Source organism: Caretta caretta, chromosome 1, assembly GCF_965140235.1.
Source record: "Caretta caretta isolate rCarCar2 chromosome 1, rCarCar1.hap1, whole genome shotgun sequence".
NCBI classification, from domain to species: domain Eukaryota; kingdom Metazoa; phylum Chordata; order Testudines; family Cheloniidae; genus Caretta; species Caretta caretta.
In genome coordinates, this window is record NC_134206.1 from 145,000,401 (window position 1) to 145,014,780 (window position 14,380).

The 14,380-nt window shown below is 40.9% G+C and overlaps 1 long non-coding RNA gene across 3 annotated transcripts in view; it reads right to left on the reverse strand.

Moving 5' to 3' along the window:
- The window catches only part of LOC125642304 (uncharacterized), a 128,183-nt gene extending 116,243 nt beyond the window's left edge, over positions 1 to 11,940 (reverse strand). For all 3 annotated transcript variants that reach the window (XR_007358362.2, XR_012669829.1, XR_007358363.1), the window contains exons 1-2: positions 11,870 to 11,940; positions 7,302 to 7,591 (exon numbers count right to left, since the gene is read on the reverse strand). This is a non-coding gene — a long non-coding RNA (uncharacterized LOC125642304). The remainder of the gene's footprint in view (positions 1 to 7,301; positions 7,592 to 11,869) is intronic.
- Positions 11,941 to 14,380: the final 2,440 nt, after the last annotated feature.

Below are 14,380 nucleotides of genomic sequence, written 5' to 3' on the forward strand. Positions count from 1 at the left end.
TCAAAATCCTAGCTCTAAACATCCCTGAACTTTGGGAAAGTTCAGATTCAGATCTGAATATCAAGGTTCAAGCCCATCTATCAACTGAACATCATTTTGGGTAGTATTTCCATATTTTAAAAATATGCTTCATTGACATCAATAAACATTCCATCCTTCAGCCAAGGGCGGATCTTTTTTCTGCCCTTTAACTTTTTCATTTCCTCCCCACTTCTGTGTTAACCAGCTGTGTCTCTGACAGCTGTGTGTGTCTGAATAGTTGTGTCCTGCAAAAGGGTTGACTGGAACTAGGGCCAGTGCTCAAAATTCAGGGCTGTTTTGACATTTGAACAGTGGCATCATTTATTCAACCAGAGTGAGGTGAGTGAATCTATTAAAGCAGAAGAATATTTGTACAGGGTGTGAGAGAAGAATCAAACAAATTAGAGATGTAAGAGACCTATTGAAGCAACTACAACATTGCCCTGCTAATTTATGGTTGTTACATGATTGTATATACTTAAATGTTTCTGCCAGCGCATCATTAAATGGTTCAAGTCAGTGGACTTCCCTAGGGAGGCTTCCACCCTTTAATAGATATAATTGTTAGTATCTATTTTCCTGATAGTCAGCCTAAATTTTCCTTTATGATATTTGAAGCTCTTTGCTCCTAGCTCTTTCTCCTTAACCCTCCCTAAACAATTTCTCTCCCTTCTTGGTATTTGCAACCTTTAAATACTTGTAGCAGCCCAGGTAGGGATGCGGTAAAACAGTGTATCCCCTGATTACCCTGGTCACAGCCATTTCCCAGCCAGCACCATCACCTTCTGGAGCTGCGCTGAATGGGTGGGTTCCTCCCCTCAGAAAGGGAGTTGTGAGCACCTTGCGCACCTGCACTCTGAGGCAACTTCCACCACAAGAGAAGCTGGCTGAATCAAGCCTACATACTTGAAGGTTGATGGTGTCCCTGTAAGCAAATTAAAACATACTGATGATAAATATTTTCATGCATTTGTAGGTGCTGTGATTTGTGGACTGTTTGCTCCGAAATGCTGTTCAAATTGCGTAATTACAAGTGAGGAATGTTACTGCTTATTTCCATGCAGTGATGATTTAGCATGCACTTTGATCTTCTGAATTGCTGATCAGAGTATATAATGTTCCTTTCATTTATTAGTTAAATCCATCTTGTGACTAGACATAGTGTAGTTCTCAGTGCATTCCTCACATAGCCACATAACAGTTCTACACAATATTAGATTTTAATCTAATGCACTCTTTTCATCTAATTTTCTGCACTATTTGAATTGGATTTGAATTAAGCAGGGTATATTTTTCCTGTTCAAAACATTTTAAAAAAATAAGAATGCTTTAGTACTTCAGTATGTTCAGCCCCAGAGACTAAAGTCCTCTGTTCATCTAAAGCCAGGTACAGCACTGGTAGGTAACTTAAGTGGGGGCAATGCAATTCTTCATACCACACAACCAGTGTGCCTCAACCCTGTTCAGGAAAAACTGTTCCAGGGGTGAAAGCTCATTTATTCTTCATGGCCACTAAATCCTTGACCTCTCTCACTATTTTTAACTTGAGCAGGTGGGGCAGGAAGTACGAATATTTCTGATAGATTTGTTTTTCATCTGAGCGGGTGAAATACAGCACTATATGGACACATTATGTTCTGATGGCCTGCCTCATTTGAAGAAACATTTATACCAAGTGCTGTCGCAGTGGCTTCTTTATTTTTTTCTCTTGTTGTTGTAGTCCCTGCAGGGACTACACTGAAGAAAAATCAGGGGATCAGCAGAATGCTGCGGCTATTGCAGAGCCTTTGTTTGGATCTGTGTGTCAGTATAAATATGAACAGTATTTCACTGAACCTCATCTCTCATTATTTTGGGCCATTTCCTCAGCAGGTTATCACACAATACCAAGGACAAGTTGGGTTCATGATTACTTGAATGAAACTGAGAATAAAAGAACATATTCTTCTTTGTGAAAAGAAAACCTGCCCAAACGGAGGGCAATCACCACAAATATACTTTGCATCTGCTCATCTAAACAGACTTTTTCATTGTTGTATGATATGCTTTCCAGTCCTCTATTTTTACCCTCATCCATCCTTTTTAAATAAACTATCGTTATAAGCACATCACTGCTAGATTGTGTTGGCCCTTTTCATTGCAAACATCTTACAAATATTCAGTAAATACACTATTGAGATATCACAGACCTTCCATTCCAATGAGAATCTCAATCACTTTTAGCTCTATCCCTGAACCTGGTGCTCTATAGCATCACAGAAAGACAACAAGCAACTGTAGCCATTATTGCACTGGATCTTTAAAAAAAAAAGAAGCCATTATTGACTTTTATCCATGTTCTAAGATTGCTTGGGGGAAGGGCAGGGAAGTTCTGAGTGACAGACAAGTGACTCTCCCAAACCACATAATTGGAATTCTCAAATAGTGGAATAATCGTCTGAGTCGAACAATCGGAACCCTTTGGTGATAAGTCAAGTGGAGGCCCCTTTTTTCAGTTGAAGGCATCACAAGGACAAAGAAAAGCTCAGTTAGAAGCATGCTTCAAAGGTGTAAGCAATTGAACCTGGAGCAGAATGCTCAGCAAACACATACTTTCATGCTAGTGACCCACTTCCTCACCAGCTGGGCACTGCATTGTAGACATGGCCATAACAGTTAGCTTTGTGCACATAGTTTATTCACAAGATGCACTAGTAATTTAGAACAGTGTACAATGGGTGTATGAGTAGGGCTGGGCAGGTATGGTAGCTGGGGCCATATCACTACTAATGGCTAGTGCTGAGAACAATACTTTCATTTCATTCTTGAAAATGCTGCTCCTTAACACAGTATTTTAATTAGTACTGGTTACATTTTTTAGCTTTAATTGTTTTGACAAAACATTCCTTCACCCTCCCCCACAATGATTTTTTTCAGAAATGTTTTTCTTTTGAAACTTTTTTCTACAAAAAAGATGAAAAATATTCAATTATTTTAACTTTTTCATGACAAATATTTAACATTTTCTTGCCAGCTCTTGTTTTAATACAGTTACAGTGCCAAACATGGCTGCCTTCTAAAAAGCCCTCCTACATGTACTGTGAGAATTTTGGGACCACACCAAAACCGAGTGCTAGGTTTTATGTCTGACTTTTGTTCATCTCAAGTTAGTTACTGACAGTTACATTATTTCTCTAATTAATTATTTCCATTTAGTGTACAGTAATTTTCTGTCAGCCGCTCATATTAAGTTTCCACGGTAAACATCTGATGAAGTGAGCTGTAGCTCACGAAAGCTCATGCTCAAATAAATTGGTTAGTCTCTAAGGTGCCACAAGTACTCCTTTTCTTTTTGCGAATACAGACTAACACGGCTGTTCCTCTGAAACCTGTCATATTAAGTTTGTAAAAGCAGAGAGGTCAACCTAATTAGTGTAGTTAATATATTTATTTCTAGAGTATATACTCAATTCATTAAAATATGTTCTTAGTTGTTATTCAAATGGTGAAATAATTATGACATTAAAATGAAACTTTCTCTTAAACAACAAAGAGCTCAAATAAATAACCTGAAAGATCCAAACATTTGTAAAAAATAATAATCCAGGAATAAACAAACAAGAACATTCTTCCTTGGTTGCAAATTAAAATAGCCTGTCCAACAAATAGCTTGCATTGTTGATCGGGTGAGCACAATTTAAGGGCAGGCTATTTAATATGCAGAACTTTTCTACTCCCAGATAAAACAGAGGAGTTTGTCAGAAGTGGAGGCCTTGCCTTCACTGATCAAAAAGGTGCATATTTACCTTGGGGTAACTAACATGCATATGCTATCCCAAGGTAAAAGCATGTGAAGACCAGACACTTGATTTTTACTGCCAGGAAAACAGTCCCTCTAGGGATTGACTGTGGTGAATTTACCTTCTGGTAAAACTGATGTGGCAGGTCTTCACTGTGTTTTTACCTCGGGATAGCACATGCATGTTAGTTACCCCAAGGTTAATACATGATAGTTACCTCAAATAAAAAATGCATTTTTTTTATCAATCAAGACAAGGTTGAGAAACTGGTTGTTTCTTCCCCTACTTCAATAAACAATTAGCCTCTCTCCCGCCAAACCAGGGGCTGTAGTGTCAAAGATGAGCCCTTAAGGTGGAGGGACATGGGCGGTGCTGGTTCAGGCACATAAAGCCCCTGGGTTAGCAAGTCTTCACCCCTACCAAGGATGAATTGAAATGCTAGTGTGAGGTTGAAACACCATGGTTAAAATGCCAGCAGCCAGGCACCCTGTTTACAGTAGTGCTCTGACCATTGTTACCACTGGTCTAGAAAGGGCCTGAGTGTCATCTTGATATTTTACCCAGCTACCAAAAAGGACACAACCCCTGAGATTGCTGCAAGAGCTGGTTTGGAATTATTTTTTCTGATGAAAATTTAGATGAAAACAAAATTTTGGGTTTTTTTTTCATTGCAAAAAAAGGGAACAGGTAAAGGGAACTGACTTGGATGGAAGTGAAAATTTTAGAGGGAAGGAAGAGATAAGGGTCATGTGCAAGGCAGGAGAGCTGACATAAAGGGTGAGGGGAGGTGATTAGGTACGGGTATTTACAAACTAAAAACTGATAATCTTTTGGTTTTTAGCAACCAAAACCTGTCAACCAAAAATTTGGTTGCTGAAAACATGAAAATTTTCAGTGAAAATGATTTTTTTCCAAAAATTTCCATTTTGTTAAACTGTTTTTCATTGAAAAAATGTTCCCATGGAAAGTTTGGACTGGCTCTAATTGCTGCTAAACTCAGGTCTCCCGTGCAGCAGCATAATGTGCTATTGGGGAACTACTCTTCTAGCTGCTTAAAGCATATTTTCTGCCATCTGTTCTTATTTCCTATCTTATCTCCGGTATATTTCTGGATTATTGTTATCCTTTATTATTTTCTCTTTTTAAATAACTACACTGCCAGTCCAATCACTCCCAGACAAAACACTTATTAGTTCTATTATTTGAATAAGGCTGGCAACATTGCCCAGATCCATGGTTCTTCAATTGATCCAATTTAATCCAGTGCAAGAGGTACAGAGACTTACAAGAAGATGAACACATCCTGTAAGGAGCTGAGCACTTTAATTTTCAATGAAGTCAGAAGGAATTGGGGGTGCTTAGTACCTCACTGGCTTGAGCCCAGACTGTACATGATTTTGAATAGTTACATTAATATGTTCGGAAATGGCTTGTGCCGCCCAGGTCTAATTCTGAGGTGGTACAATTTATGCACCCCTTGTCTAGAGCTGTGTCTAAAGGCCAAAATCTATCCGTAAGGTTATGTCTATACTGCAATGTAAGCCCAGAGTTAGTGGGACTCAAGTCAGCTGACTCTGGGTGATAGAGCTCAGGGCTACACTGGTTGTTAATCCTACATTAAGAATTTTCTGACCCAGGCTTGAACCTGGGGATGTGATCTCTATAATGTGGCACAAAGATCCAAGTCAAACCAATCATAACAAAGACTACTTAGTGCCTTCCTGAAATGTGGCTGCTGTAGCCTTTTGACCATGGTGCACTGTGGGAAAACTTGATTGTCCACCCTGTTAGATGAAGCTTGAATAGCTCAGCAACATGTCCTGCTGTCATTTTGGTCTGTGCAGGTACTGGAACCAGCAACAGGGAGGAGGTGCTTTTGAAGAACTGCTCTTGCTTCCGCTCTCACTCCTATGTCAGGAAACAGGCAGAGCTTCTGTGAGTCGCTGGTGGACATTTTGCTGGTGTTTTCTGACCCACTAAGAGCACCTGACAGAGCTTATGATGGGCTAGGAGGAGGAGGAGGAGGGCACGGACATGGCAGACTCGAATTGGCTGATGCTGCTCATGACACTCGGTATAGTGGCTGATACCCCGTAAGTAGACCAGTGCATCTGGAGCAGGGCCACAAGCACAGACTGGTGGTATCACATCATCATGCAGACCTGGGGTGACCAGTGGTGGATCCAGAACTTTTGAATGAAGGAAGCTGCATTTCTGGAGCTTTGTGAGCAGCTTGCTCTGACCCTCCAGCATAAAGACACAACCATTAGCTTTGCCAGAATGGGGTTTCCAAAGTCCTCTAGGGCCACTGATATACTGTGCCATAGTTTGCCCTTCTCAAGAAACACATGAGTACGCAGGTTACAAAGGGTACTACTCCATTGTTGTATAGGCCCATGTGGACCACACCGGTTAATTTATGAATGTTGACATGGGCTGCACTGGGAACATTGATGATGCCATGTTTTTTTACCCATTAGGAGTCTACATGCATGGACAGGCTGGGGCACTGTTTCTATCAAATGACATTGTTATAAATAGCATTCCTGTTCCCACTGTTATTCTGCATGACCCCTTTTGCCTTGGCTTATGAAACTTGCCCTGATTTTAGAGGCCCTGGCAAAAGATGGTTTAATTACACTTTTAGCAGGCATAGAATGGCTGTTGAATAAGTTTTTGGCAGATTGAAATCCCATTGGAGATGTCTGCAGACCTGTTTGGATTCCAGTGTCATCAATTCTGACCACATTACTGTGGCTTGCTGTGCTCTTCACAATCTTTGTGATGCCAAAGGTGAACCATTTCCCCCTGAAGGATGTAGGACAGCAAGAGGTTGCTGAACTGGTCACTCAGCCAGGAAGGTCACCTACTACAGCTGGAGTTAGCACCACACGGGTAATAGAAGTCAGGGATGTTTTGTGCCCCTATATTCTGTGTGTGTGTGTGTGTGTGTGTGTGAGAGAGAGAGAGAGAGAGAGAGAGAGATCATTCATAGTATGGATTTATATAAGGAAGTGATTGGATTGATGTACCTAACTGTACAGAAGAATGGTGTTTGCTTGCTAACTCCTAACTATCCTTGATCATGTGTTTACCTTCATTATTTTAAATACGTGTTGTATGATGTGATGCAGTAATAGCAATAAACTTTCTTGACGACATAAAAAGCTTTATTTATAAACATGCATTGGAAAAGTACAACATTAACCCATTGCCAAGCAGGCCAGCTGCCATTACCACACCAAACCATCATTTACAACAGAACCTTAAAGGAAGGGGGTTTTACTATTTGTATTTCTTGGTTTCCATTTTGAATTCCACGTGGTGGTGGGGGGTGGGGAGCCAAGGTGCTGGGATACAATTTGCTATTAGTAGATACACACTCCTAGCCCTAATAGCTTTTGAACTATTAGTGGTGAACTATTTAAATTGGTCCATAGAACGGAAATCCCTCCCATCCCATTCCTATATTAATAAACACAATGGAGCCAGAAAACTTACCAGGCTTGGGTGGCTTCTGTCCCGAATGAGTCTGCTGCAGGCTCTGCAGTGGGCTTTTCCTTGGCCGGGAATTAGATAGCTCCTCTGAATACTGCCCCAGGATGTGCTGCTCCTGCAGCAGAGTCTGCTGTGGGACCAGTTTCAGAAACAGAGTCACTTTGCTGGCCTCGCTCAATGCTTGCTGCTGGCTCCCATCATTCCTCTGGATTCTGGGGCCAGGAGGGTGACATCCCAGCTGACCAAGTCACCGTGCACCACTGTTGTCTCAGTGCTCAGCATCCAGTCAAACTCTACTGGGCAAAAATGGGCATGATGTCAGTAAGCTGCCCAAGGTGTGGTTCTGGTCCCCAGTTTTCCTTTACTCAGCCATGAACTGCTTAGTCTGCTCCCTGCCCTAGTCCCTAACCCAGTAAATTTGCAATGCTGCCAGCTTCACTGTTTGCTGGTATGTGTGATCATCCCTGGTACTCTTACTAAAGTCCACAGTTTTGCTGGCCTTGCACTAGAGAGTCACCAAAATCTGGCTGTGTTCCTGTGCCCAGGAAGCAGCGTGCTTTCCCAAAAGGCTTGTTCTATTCAGTCTTCATTGCAAATCCAGAAGGCTCTCTGAGAGTGTGTTTGCAGCTTGGTGGTGGGAAGACAATGGAAGGGTTAACACTGACTCACTGAACTGCTGCTGTACACCAAAGGGGTTGCTTCCATTTTCATTGGAGTCAATTGGTGATTCTTGGGATAGTGAGCATAAAGGAAGTTGGGATACTTTTGGTGGACTTCCAGGATGTGAATTGGGAGGGGTGGGGGTGGGCCAGATCTACATTGCAAAGCAATAGAGCTTGAATCCTGGGTCCTGGTTTGACTTGGGCTTGACCCTCTACCTTCCCAGGGTCCTAAGAGCCTAAGTCTAAGATTTGTGTGTAGATGGAAAGCGGGTTTGGGCTCAAGCCTGAGGCTTACATTACCACAGGGGTCGGCAACCTTTGGCAGGTGGCCTATCAGGGTAATCCGCTGGTGGGCCGCAAGACATTTTGTTTAAATTGACCATCTGCAGGCATGGCCCACCTGCAGTTCCCAGTGGCTGCGGTTCGCTGTTCATGGCCAATGGGAGCTGCATGAAGTGGTGACCAGCATGTCCGTGGGCCCGCGGCTTCCTGCAGCTCCCATTGGCTGGGAACGGCAAACCATGGCCACTGGGAGCTGCGGGAGGCTGTGCCTGTGGACGGTCAACATAAACAAAATGTCTTGTGGCCTGCCAGCAGATTACCCTGATGGACTGAAGGTTGCCAACCCCTGCATTACCAAGTAGACATATACCCTAAGAGCCTTGCCCAAAGACTACAGAGAGTTAGTGTCAGAGCCATGCTTATAATGGAAGCATTCTGGTCCCCTAGCCTTGTGCTAAAATATTTAACCAAACCTGTCCACCAGTTGTTTTCAAAAACTATTTAAATTATGTCCTGTTCAGACTGGTATTACAACCATGCTAGCTGAAACCATTTCAAATGTTTTTAAAATCTGTTCTGTAGGGCTATATTTTTCTATAGCATAGATATTCTATATATGTTATTGTCCAGATTCAAAAGGCTTTACAGTGTTGCTATTGATTATGGCTATAGCTACACTACAGCTGCACAGCTGGAGCACTGCAGTTACACTGCGTAGTAGAAACACTTTCTTCTATGTCGGGATGGGTTTTTTTCCTTCTCTATAGTAAGTCACCCCCCTCAAGAGGCAGTAGCTTGTTCAGCTGAAGAATTCTTCCATTGAACTAGTGGTGTCTATATTCAAACTTATGTCAGTCTAACTATGGCTCTCAGAGGGGTGAATTTTTCACACCCCTGGGTGACACAGGCTGAAGAGTCTAACACACAAATCCTTTCCGTATGTGTGTACAAATTCCTGTGTCTTCTCTGAACCTCTATTATGGAACACTAGCAAGAAGATATTAAGGATGCTTGAGGTCTATGTGCAACATTATTAATTATTATTATTTGGATTGTGGTAGAGCCTAAAATGCCCCCGTCATGGCCCAGGACCTTTTTGTGCTAGGTGCTGGACAAACCCAGAACAAAGAGACAGTCCTTGCCCCAGATAGCTTACAATAAGAGGTTAGTCTAATGAAAACTTTTACCCTGTACCCTGCTACTGAAGCGCTCCCTACCTACTTGTGTCACACACAAAACTTAAGCCACTGTGTCAAAATTATATCTGTTGTGATGTCATTAACTAAATTGTTTTCAAACCATGCTCCTGACTCTATAACTGAGCAACTACAGTGGCGTTACGTCAGAGGAGAATTTATCTCATTGTTTCTAGTTAAGGAGGATTTGTCATTAGGAGCCTTGCACAAGTGCACAGAAAGGGCATAAGTTTCACCCCACCCTTTCACACCCGTGCATAGGGGCTAGTTACAATACGAGGCCTTGGTTTAGCAAAGCACTCAAGCACATATTGCTGTGTTGTGCTGAATAGGGATGAAGTTAAGCACATGCTTAGGTGCTTTACTGGATCTGGCCCCTAATCCTTGTGCTCAAAGAATGTGAAGACCCACCATGGTGTAGTCCCCCATAAAGAAAGTGGTAATGTGGAGATACTGTAGGACCTTGACCCTGCCTTTGCTTCTGAAACTGGTCAACTTAGCTGGGCCAGTACTGGGCAATTGGTAGGGCAATTTCCTATATCAGGTGAGCGCCATGAATCTAGAGCGGAGTTAAAATTTTCTGATGGAATAGTTTTCTGTCAGAAAATTCTGATTCCATGAAAAATAAATATTTTATGGCAGCCGATTGATTTTTTTTTCCAATTTTTTTGCCCAAAAGTTACCAAAATGTTTTGATAAGGATGAAGCGCTTCATTCAGATACTATCATTTTGATAATTGTCTACGATACAGTCAAAATGAAGTGCTTCAATACGGCCATTTTTTGTTGCATGGGATATTTTAGTTGCATGGGAAATTTTAGTTGCATGGGATATTTTGAAATGTGACTTTTTTTTCTGATTTGGTCAGCACACTTCTTGCTTTCCTGCAAGGGCGCAGGAGTGGAATCATGTGTCTCTGGGGAGATCCTCCTGAGGCAAAGTGAACAGCCCCGTAACAAGGGTTGTGATTTAACACTCCAGTGTAGCCCGCACTTAGCAAAAAGTCACTATTAGATTATATTTCTATCACCAGGTCTCAGCCTTTTGATCATTTTTTTTAGCTGCCCTGTATTAAAAACATTACCCGTGGAACCAAATGAACACCACATATGAAAACGTGGACTCTCTAGTGGCGCTCTCTCTTCCTAAAGCCAATAATAAAACTTTAAAAATCCCTTATAACTCTGTTAAAGTTGATGAGAAAATGTATAAATGCCAAGCCACTTTTATTAGATTTGTACCATTATACTTGGCTGTCGTTTAATCTGAAATATTAAACGTTACTGAAGTGTATCACTGGAAACAAATTATTTTGATTTTTGAATCTAAGCCAGGTTGTCAATGACAAGGCATGATTTTCCGTACCAGCAGAGCCTTTAAGGAATCGAATGAGCAGTCTCTAGGGACTAACAATACTGTGCTGCAGCAGGAGAATTCCACAATAAGAAATTGTTCTTCACCGAGACCTTCTAACTTTTCAAAAACTTTCTCGAAAAACATGTTTTGTTCTTTTACAAATGCCTTTATTTTTCCAGTTTTCATTCCCTGTCTTCTATTACTCTTTCCTGCTTTCAAATAATTTATTTCTCTTTCTATAAAAACAGTGCTATGTGCATATTATAACTTGAAAGTTAAATATTTTATGGACTGAACATGTTTGAAAATGTGAATGAAACTTATTTTGCTAGTTACATTTAATCCAATGGTGTAAAAACTGGGAGAAATCTGTCTCTTGAGAAAGAGCTTTTTAAAATTAAAACAAAACAAAACAAAGGTTTGTGAAACAGATGGAAAACTTAAATAGTCAAATCATAAAACTGACATCTAAAAAGACATTATTTGGGGCCAAGATCTGGGTTTTGTAGAGAGAAGATCTATGGAAGCCTGTCAGGGTTCCTTCCCCACTCTGAACTCTAGGGTACAGATGTGGGGGTCTGCATGAAAGACCCCCTAAGCTTATTCTTACCAGCTTCGGTTAAAAACTTCCCCAAGGTACAAACCTTGCCATGTCCTTGAACAGTATGCTGCCACCACCAAGCGTTTTAAACAAAGAACAGGGAAAGAGACCACTTGGAGATGTCTTCCCCCAAAATATCCCCCCAAGACCTACACCCCCTTTCCTGGGGAAGGCTTGATAATAATCCTCACCAATTTGTACAGGTGAACACAGACCCAAACCCTTGTCTCTTAAGAACAATGAAAAATCAATCAGGTTCTTAAAAGAAAAATTTTAATTAAAGAAAAGGTAAAAGAATCACCTTGGTAAAATCAGGATGGAAAATACTTTACAGGGTATTCAGATTCAAAACACAGAGGATCCCCCTCTGGGCAAAACCTTAAAGTTACAGAAAACAGAAATAAAGCTCCCTCTTAACACAGGGAAAATTCACATAAAACAAAAGATAAACTAATCCGCTTTGCCTGGCTTACCTATACTGGTTGCAATATTGGAGACTTGGATTAGGATGGGTTGGAGAAGATGGATTTCTGTCTGGCCTCTCTCAATTCCAAGAGAGAACAACACATAAACAAAGAGCACAAACAAAAGCCTCCCCCCGCCCCCCCCAAGATTTGAAAGTATCTTGTTCCCCTATTGGTCCTTTGGGTCAGGTGCCAGCCAGGTTAGCTGAGCTTCTTAACCCTTTACAGGTAACAGGATGTTGCCTCTGGCCAGGAGGGATTTTATAGCAGTGTATACAGAAAAATGGTTACCCTTCCCTTTATATTTGCCTAATACTGATTGAAATGTTTCCCTGAATTTCTTTTTTATTTCCAGTGAAAACAGTTTTTTGTTTAGATTTAAACCTTTCCCTTCACTGTTTGAAACAAAACATTCAGCATCCGTGCATTAGAGTCAAACCAATTACAAACAAACATTAAACAGATGGCTGTACTACCATTGTCCCAATGTAAAAGTAAACAAATAGGATACACAATGGAAAGGAAACTAAGTTGTAAATGTTAAAACTGAAAAAATGTTCAAAATGTATGTGCTGAGCTGGGATATGAACCACAGTCCTGCTAGGCCAGGTCCATACTTAAAAATGTAGGTTGACATAATTACAGTGCTCAGAGGTGTGAAAAATTCACTTCCCAAGCGCTGTAGTTATGCCAACCTAGCTACTGTGTAGGCACAGCTGGGTCGATGGAAAAATGCTTCCTTCGACCTACCTGCCATTGCTCAGAGAGGTGGTGTTCCTAGAGTGATGGAAAAACCCCTTCCATTGCTGTAGGCTGTGTAGACACTACAGGGTTATGTCAGCATAGCTATGGCAATGTAGCCATGCTGCTATAGTCCCTGTGGTGTAGACATGGCACTACTTCCTCAGAGAGCACAGGAGGGAGAGTGGTTGATGCACTGACCTCAGAGAGATGGCAGTTTCTGTTCCCTCTCTGCCTGACTTAATGAGTCTACTTCCTGTCCACTAGGGCAACCTGTATAAGGCAATTTGTTTCTAAAAGCCTATGATTTTTAACCCATCAGTCTCTCTCTGTCTAAAACAGCATGATCTCAAATTTTCCAGTGGAACAGTTTTCTGTTGGAAAATGATGATTCCATGGAAAATAAATATTTTATGGGAATGGATTGATTTTTGTCAACATTTTTGCCCCTAAATTACCAAAATGTTTTGATAAGCATGAAGTGCTTCATTCAGCTACTATTATTTTGATAATGTAATAGTCAATGATAAAGTCAAAATGAAATGCTTCAATAAGGCCAATTGTGGGGGGAAATTTAGTTTCATGGGGAATTTTGAAATGTGGACTTTTTTCCTGATTTGAGCAGCACACTACTTGCTTTATGGAAGTTCAGATTGCCAGTCAGCCAGAGTTATATTTATTGAAGTGAAAAGAACCTTAATAGTCAGACACAGCCAGGAAAGAGGAGAGGCTACAGAAGGTAAGCATGTGGGACTGTACTGGCTAAGGGTACCCAATAAGTCAGAGTCTGTACTTCTGCAGTGCTATACAAACGATTGTCAAATGCCAAGTTTTGCCACCTGTGAAATTACTGTTTCTGTTTGATAGCGGGTTGTTTAAAGGAGGATGTAGAAAAAAGCAATAACTGAAGTTCAAGTTTTACAAGTAGTCAGGCTGCGTGGCAGATGTTTTTTTTCTTTTTCTGCAATCAGCTGATATTTAAAAAGATTTAGGCTCTAAGTCACTGGGATGAGCATGCTCTTGTCACACATTGTATCTATTTTTTTTTAAACTCATTTGAAAAAGCACTGCCTGAGTTTTAAAGGGACATTGTTGATATTTGCATATTCCTTTAAAATATCTGTTTGCAAAATTAATTCTTTATTTTATGGGTTTTTTTTCAAAATCAATGCTTCAGAGCTCTTTTTAAAATAAATGTAGTGCTTGTGAATGATGCTGGACTGACAGCCTTGGAAACTGAAGTCCTCCATTTATCCATAAAAATGGTACAGGAAGGAAAGCCTTTCCACCTTATCAGTTTGTCTCTACAGCTATCTCTATGGTAGGTCTATCTTCATCTAGGCTTTGGCTTCTCTCTGATTGAAACTACAAAAAGGATGCCCAAGTTAATGATCATAGAATCACGGAAATGTAGGGCTGGAAGGGACCTCAAGAAGTTGTCAAGTCCAGCCCTCTGTGCAGTGACAAGACCAAGTAAAAGTAGACTATTCCTGACAAGTGTTTGTCCAACCTGTTTTTAAAAACCTACAATGACAGGGATTCCACAAACTCCCTTGGAATCTTATTCCAGAGCATAATTACCCCTTATAGTTAGAAAGTTTTCCTAATATCTAATGCAGGGATCAGCAATCTTTGGCCCCTGGCCCGCCAGGGTAAGCACCCTGTGTGACAGTGCCCTCCATAAGGCTTTATGGAAATATACTTATGAATATATATATGACATAACTAGAATGTGTTTTATGCTACATATGCCATGTAACATATCTCTGTAAAGGTTCT